The sequence below is a fragment of the Equus quagga genome, chromosome 14 (assembly GCF_021613505.1).
Source record: "Equus quagga isolate Etosha38 chromosome 14, UCLA_HA_Equagga_1.0, whole genome shotgun sequence".
Lineage (NCBI taxonomy): Eukaryota > Metazoa > Chordata > Mammalia > Perissodactyla > Equidae > Equus > Equus quagga.
In genome coordinates this window covers 7,441,681-7,449,801 of record NC_060280.1, presented here as the reverse complement: position 1 = coordinate 7,449,801, position 8,121 = coordinate 7,441,681, and the positions used below count along the sequence as shown (strand labels likewise).

The 8,121-nt window shown below is 38.7% G+C and overlaps 1 long non-coding RNA gene across 1 annotated transcript; it reads right to left on the bottom strand.

The window, feature by feature from the left end:
* Positions 1 to 297: 297 nt before the first annotated feature.
* LOC124225250 (uncharacterized) lies at positions 298 to 4,292 on the bottom strand. The gene is made up of 3 exons (XR_006885053.1): positions 4,168 to 4,292; positions 2,318 to 2,423; positions 298 to 2,227 (listed from the first exon to the last, which is right to left on the bottom strand). It is a non-coding gene; the product is annotated as an uncharacterized LOC124225250 (long non-coding RNA).
* Positions 4,293 to 8,121: the final 3,829 nt, after the last annotated feature.

Genomic DNA, 8,121 nt, shown 5'->3' with positions numbered 1-8,121 from the left:
AAAGCATAGCTTTCTTGTTTGAAGAAGCTTCTTGCAAGGTCTCTATGGAATAATGCAAGAGATATTTAGTGGTAAAATTCCCAGTTAAGGGAAAAATACAAAAATAGGTATGTCTCTTAAAAGATTACTAAACATTTTGAGGTTCAAAGAACACTATTTAGGATCCGTCAGAAACAGCGAAGGGCAAAAAAGGGAGAGAAACAATCCGGACACTTCACACTGGGAAAACCCTACTTATGGCCCATTTCCACTCCACCGTATGGAAACTGGAAGGAGACTGTGGAGCCAATGGTCACAGCGGGTACACTCTAAGTGTTGAGTGAGGTCAGAAGTGAAATAACAATATATTCATCACATGGAACCCATGTCACTCCAGGAAAACTTAGGGGGCTGACTTTGCTGGAAGTTGGGGTGCTACCTTACAAAGTCAGTTTAAGACACTTTAAGTTATGACAACAGTAATAGAAATAAAAACAGCAATGTATATGTTTCGGCTATTTAGTTTTCAAAGCACTTTCACATGTATAATAATCTTTAATTTCAAATTATTCGTTACTCCTGGAATACAGAGGGTATCCATATTGTTACTGTGGCCATGTCCCTGAGCCCAAACGCATTTCTTAAATAGACAAGGTAAATTTTTTGTTAAAGTTTTACTTATATCTCTGAGGTCTTTGCATGTATTAAAATACTGTTTCTAACCACTATGCAATCTACTTGATTGTGAAGGTTGGAATATTCCAGTACTTGCAGCAACCGTTCCTGTAGATATATTTCCTTATCCGATAAAAGTGAGGTTAAGAAAATTTTAGAGGTTTTTCGGCAAGAATCAGTAATTTGCAAAGTGGTAGAACAAGAATAAATGTAGACTCTTTTAAATTCCATTATTGTATTATGCTTTGCAGATGGTAAACTTTACAATGCAAGATTCATACTATACAAATCTTGTTTCACTTAAATATGACACAGAGAATTACTGTCTAGTGAGTGCTGCAGGAATTCATTGACTTAGTCCGCTCACTGACTTGACACTTTACCACATAAATTGGTTCCACCCTTGCCGCCACTCAAAAGACTGTTGAACTTCGCCATTCATCAACTATGGCTTTGCCAGCCATCCACAGAACACACGTTCCAGCTGCCAACTGTATTAGCTTTTCTGCATAAATGTATCCGAAGCCATGTGGCTTAAACAACACTCCTTTCTTAGCTCACAGTTTATAGGTGAGAAGTGCGGGCAGGCTCCCATGAGTTCCATACTAAGTGTATCGCAAGGCTGAAATCAAGGTGTCAGCCAGGCTGGGCTCTTACCTGGAGGCTCTGGGAAGAATAGCCTTCCATGCCCATTCAGGTGTTGGCTGAATTCGGGTCCCTGCAGTTGTGGGACTGAGGCCTCTCTTTCTTTGTTGGCTCTCACTTGGGGGTATGCCTATCTCCTTAAGGCCACCCTCACTCCTACACATGTAGCCCCTCCATCTTCAAATCCACAACAATGCATGGGGGCTTTCTCAAGCTTCAAACCCCTCTGGCTTTTCCTTTTGCTGCCAGTCAAAGTTCTCTGCTTTACAGGGCATATGTAATTATATTGGGTCCACTTAGGCAATCTCAAATAATCTCCCTATCTTAAGGGCAACCGTGCCATAATACATAACATAGTTATGGAGTGATATGTCCTCATATCAGATACGTCACCCTAGATAGGTCATCTTTCTAGGGCCATTTAAAAAACTCTACCTACCACATCAACTTTAATTTTAAGAAAATATTTAATTTAAGAAGTTAGCCATGCATGTTTTAGCAGCAAATTAAATTTTTATGGCAATAGCTATAATATAGTCAATTCATGAACTGACTTTAATACCAGAACCATATAGTTGCTTTTTAAATATTTATTGCTATACTTGACATGTAAGGCATCTATCTATTTGCACTGGGATACATTAATATTTATTTTCTAAAAATAGGTTTGGAAACAATCATGTGTTGAAACATGTAAAGATAATACATGTATTTGAAATGTCTGACAGCTTTAAACCCAAATAGCTGAAAATTGAGAGAAAGTGACCTGCAAATTTGTTTTGGCAACATCCTCTTGAAATGACGAAACCAATTCAGTCTAGAAACTTCTATCATTACAATTAACAGAAGAAGTTGTAGCCAACTTTTGTGACCATAGGAGGAAACCCCGTATTCCACTGGTTTGAGCATACTTGAGGGCTTGTGTCCCCTGGAAGAGAGAGACCGGTTGAGACCAGCACAGTTCATTGTTAAAGCAGTGGAGAAGAAACAATGGAAGAGATTTAGGGATGAGTATTACCTTTTATTTTTTGATGTGTGTCAAACTCACTGGTGATCATTTTCCATTCAAGGGCAGAGCAATAAAAGCATTTTTCTTTTCTCTTTCTTCCTTTTTCTCTTTTCCTCTTGAAAAAAGAGAAAAGATGCAGAAATTTTCATAATCTGAAATAGATTTCCTCAGAGGAAGACTACTTAAAAGAAAAATAGAAAGGTGTAACAGAAAAAATGAGAACTTGACTAAATATTTCAAAATCTTTGGTAGAGTTGATTGATTATTTTTCTTTGTATTTCTCCAATAATAATAATAATAAAAAGCTGTTAACTAATCATCTTTCCATGAGGGTGTAAAAAAGCACATGCGAGTCCAGAGACAGACTTTCCTCACTTGGCAACTGTCAGCCTCTAAGCTTCAGGCAACTACAGAGGTAGGGCTGCGCCACAGCGAGTGGGGTTCTGGGTAATTGGAAGGCCTTTTATTTTTTTAGTGCAAGTTAACATTTGACTTGTAGATTTTATAATTGGAAAACTATATTTGTAAGCCTCAGGAGGTCAAAGGAGGAAACAGTCATCACTGAGGAAGAAACAGAACAATTTTATTCATAGGATATTTGTCTAGATTGCTTTGCATTTTTTTCCTGATCTCATTTTACATCTAGGTTGAACCATAGGAAACCGATGTCTTCTTAGTGCCAAATGAGTCTAATTGTGGGCAGTTTCATACGGTTCAATTGAACGGATGAAATAGACGTAAGAGTTTTGATGGGTCTGTGACAGGCAGCAATCATTTTCCATGATGGGATGGCTCAAATGAAGATCAGCATGTTTTGTAAAAGTTTAGGCCATTCTATTAATCATGACATCAGTTTTCCTTCATTTATCTAATGAATATTTATTGAGTTGTGGCCATGACTGACATTGTCCACGCATAGGGCATAGTCCAGGACAGACAATGTCCTTACTTTCACAAAACTTACATTGTAGTGAGGAGAGATGGAAAATAAATAGTGTAAATAAACTTCATGTGTTAAATAGCAATAATTTCAAAGGAGAAAAAATAAAGCAGGAAAAGAGGACTGGGGTGCGGTAACGGGGAAGGCAGTTTGAAGGGGTCCTTCTCAAGGAACAGGAGAGGCTGGAAAGAAGTGAGGGGACAGGTACTGTGACTGTCCGCTGGAAACCAGGACAGACGGAAGAAACAGCGAGCGCAAAGGCTCTGAAGCTGGAGTTCCCCTGGTGAGGGCAGGAAGCCTGTCTGCTCAGGAGGGAGTGAGCCTGAGGGAGAATAAACAAGAGACAAGATGAGAGCACTTAGCACTGAGCACACACACAAGAGAGAAGGCGACCAGGGCTAAGCCTCAGGACAGCTCAAGTTCTTAGGTTTTAGCAGTTGGAGGAGGAATGAGCAATACACTAAACAAGGAATGGCCAGAAGTATACAAAGAAAATTGAGTGATTGAGGAATCCTGAAAGCCAAGTGGAAAAAAAACATTATTTCAAGCAAGAGAATGCGATCAGTTGCCACCTTTTCCCATTCCTTCCACAGGAATGGGGGCTACAGTTCTGCAGCCAAGCTTTTACCAAAGTATGGTGAAGAATATAGGAACTGAACCAGTCCTTATGATGCTTTTGCAAGGCAGGAACCTCTAGGTCATATAAAATCATGACACATTAAATATATCTGTGTTGCTCCATCCTCCTCTAATAGCTGGGAGCAGCATGGATGATGTATAACACGGATGCACTTTAAACACAGGGCACATTTCTGCCTATGTGCTGTGGATATTCTATTGATATTGAAAATCTTCTTGAGTCTTCTTTACAGAATACTGTAAGTCAGAGGAAAGCTTACACAGAAATACAAAAACGTACCTACTTGAAAAAACAATCTTCAATTCCTCCTCCACTTCTGAGTTCTTTGTTTACCGGTAAGTGATGACTCCAGCAACTCAAGTGGGTCTTGAGAAATATCAGTAACCTTTAACTCACACTCGTTTATGAAGTTGTCTGGCAGTTGCTTTTATACACAGAGCTGATTCTGGAGACAGCTTCTATTTCCAGCTCCACAGATGAGTCATTTAACCTCTTTGTGCCCTTTAAAGATAGGAATAAATTGTTCCTTGGCGTCCCTCACCAGGAGGAAATGACTGTTGGTGAGATAATGTCTATGGAACAATTTGAATGTCTCACAAAAAAAGTGCCAAATGTTTCCAAAGCACCTTGCTGGATTTTCTCACCCAGAAGCTGAAGAGGAAACCCACGAAACTAGATTCTTTCAGTGACTTTCTGAATATCAGGGATGAGGGAGATCCCTTCTGACCTGCAAGAGGGAAGTCATCGCTCTGGTTGTGCAGTGGTTTCAGGAGGGAGACTTGCCTGGGTAATAAATCCCTGATGAATAGTTTCTGCTTCCACAGTGGTTCACCAGGCATATCAAAAAGATGCACACGGAACTGCCAAAGGCACGACGGATTCCAACTTCGGAGAATGCAACTCTCTCCCTTGTTTCCTGGTTTTTGGCTCTAGCGTCTACTAATTTGGCCTAGGCAGCAACTCTGGGAGTCATGCTAGTGTTCTCCTTTATCCACCACATCCACTCCTTTTCCAAGCCCTGTCCATGTCCATCATCACTTTCATACCTAGCACTACTTGCCTCTTCATGATTACTATTTCTCCTTAGTCAGTCTACCAGTGTGCTCTTGCCTTGATTATTATGGTTTTCTCCCACTGATTGCTCGACTTACTGTCTTACACTTCTCCATTTCATGCTTCACATCCATGGCACATACAATTCCTTTTGTCTGGTTCCTGGTTCTTCTATCAACCCTTTACCCTACCACTCCCAAAACACAACCTTTGCCCCAGCTGTGCTGAATTATTCATTGTTCTCCAAAAGCACAGTGCTATTTCATACCTCTGGCATTTGCACATGTGACTTCCATCAGGAAGTTCCCTCTCTCCTGCTGCAGGAGCGACAGTACAGGATGGTGGTTCCAGGGAGGGCTTCCGCAAGGATCAAATGCCATCCTCTTTTATCTAACTAGACATCTTTGGACAAAGTTCTGAATTTCTCTGTCCCTCAACACCTTTTCTCCAAAATAGAGATAGTAATAATACCTACATCATAGATTGCGATGAGGTCAAATGAGAAAATTTATGCAAATAAAGTCCTCAGCATATATTAAGAAGTCCAAAGCATCAGTTATTACTTCTATATTTTGGCTAAGTCTTACTTACACTTTAAGTCAAAACTTGCCTATTTCCTTCTTGTAAACCTTTATTACCACCTCCTGCCCCATAGTAGGGTAACTGCTCCCTCCCTCTTTTTTCCTACTCCTTTATCTTACGTAGACAGTATAATAAGCCTGACGCCTGTGTGAAATTACTTGTTTACATATCTGTCTTCTACACAGGATTATGAAACTTTATTGAAAGCTGATCCGGGTCTTATTTCTTTGCCAAATTCTGGCAAACAATAGGTTCTTAATAAATGTGTATCAAAGAAACAAAACTAGCATCACTGGCCTTCTTCATAAAATATCCTGCAGAGATAAAATCAAGGCCTGTCTTTTCTTCTCCTGGAGAATACGTGGTCCCCTAGAGCTTCTTGGTAGAAATGGCTTTGGGTTTATAAGTGTGATTTGTTTTTCCAACTGACTTCCTTATGGACATGCAAAACCACAATGATATGTTCAATAGAGAGTCCAAAATGGCTTGTGGTAGTTACAGTTTAGCACGCTCTAGAGTTGAGATTTTTACCACAATATATTATGAGTTTCACACTTTTTGGTAGCTAAAATATTTGGGATTAAAACTGGTTATTACTAACCTGTCTTTACTGAACCATGTTGATTACATAGGTTGAGAATTGGATACTGAACATGTACTTTAAAAATGCAGGTTCACATATAAGCTGGAAAATTTTTAAGTTATCCATAATTAAGCCCTAAAACAAAAATTTGCATATTAAAATGGAAGCATTGATAAGCTATAATTTTATTATAAAAAGCTAACTTATTAAAATTTAATTTTAAAAGTGTGAAAAGCCAACAATTTTTAATTCTTAGAATTGACGTTGCTGTTACTATTTCTGAAAGCAATTTTTAAACTATGTTATACTCTGAAAGAAATAAAAGAACTGCAACTTTCTTGATAATAACAAAGAAGTTTCGCATTAGGCATTTGGAAGACATTGAATTATATATTTTTTTAGTAACTTGACATTTGTCCCTAATAAACAAGTTAAAAAAAAGTGATCAATAACAAATTATTTTTGCCTCGAAAACACTCCAGTTCAGTGAGTCATGTAAATAAAAGATGAAAGTAAAGACATCTCTTATTGATGGCTTCTAGAAGATTCTTGTTTCTTTCTGTACTGCTTTGAGCAGCTTAAGACGGTATCATCTCTTCCAAAGTAAGGTTGGATGGTAAATGTTCATTCTGCGGTCCTCTTGGTTCCCACTGAGCTCAGTGAAATCTCTTGGGGCAGCATACTCTTTAGTCCATGGCGTTTAAAGTACCAATGCTTTGTGTAATTTCAAATAGTTTGGGGAAATATTCCTTATGAAAGGTAGAAGTAATACTTTAGTTTCCATCCTAGATTACAAGACAATCAGAGCTTTAGGATCTAGACCAGAAGTGTTTAAAATTTTGAATATCAGTTCGGTTTTCAGGGATATGAAACAAATTTGAAAAGAACACGTGACCTATCACCAGGATAGTGAGCATGTTGAGTTCTCTGTTTGGGAATGGTGCATTTCCCCTATTCTTTGGAACACATGCATGATCCTGGCCTGCCACTTACTAACTATATGTGGGTTAAGTTACTCAAACGTTCATGTCTTAGTTCTCCTTCTGTAAAAGTGTTTAATCACACCTACTGTATTAATTTCCTATTGCTGCTATAACAAATTACCACAAATTTAGTAGCTTAAAATAACACAACTTTATTCTCTTACAGTTTGGTAGGTTGAAAGTCTGACATAGATCTCACTAGGCTAAAATCAAGATGTTGTAAGAGCTGTGTTCCCTTCCGGATGCTGTAGGAGAGAATTCATTTCTTTACTTTTTCCATATTTTAGAGGCTTCCCACAGTCCTTCAATCTTGCTGCCTTCCTTCCTCTCAAAGCCAGGGATGTGGCATCTCTCTGACGATTCTCCCATAGTCGCATTTCCCTCTGACTTCAGTCGGGAGAAGCTCTCCACCGGTATGGACCCATGAGGTTAGACTGGGAACAGCTAGATCATCCAGGTTCTCTCTAATTCAGGGTCTAGACTGATCACAATTTCAAAGTCCCTTTGCTATATAGGGCAACATATTCACAGGCTCCAGAGATTAGGACGTGGGCGTCTTTGGTGGTCTATTATTCCACCTACCACAGCTGCATTGAGGTTTTCTGCATCAATTAGAGATGATTTTGTGAGGCTGTACAGTTGCAATGACTGAGCTGTGAGCTGGCAGTTACAATGACTGAGACAAGTTCCCTTGTTCTCCAGGACTTTTCCTTCTCTGCAAACTGTGGTGCTTAGACCATTTTATTTTTAAGTTCTTTTTCCAGTGGTAATATCTTGTAACCCTGGAATGGTGACTCCTGGAGTAAAAATATTTGGATTCTACTAAATTAAATGGAGGAGAGTGATTTAAGCTTCTTAAAGTATGTTTAACCTTAGTCAAAATCAATCTTGATTAAAATCATGATTCACTACACTCAATTTTAGTTTTTTAGCTTCCTAGTTTCTTTTTCTGAGCAGTTCTAAATTGTTATAAGAATTGATATTTTACGACTTTCATTATTTCTTAGAGGTCTCCCGAGAAAAAAATAAAAA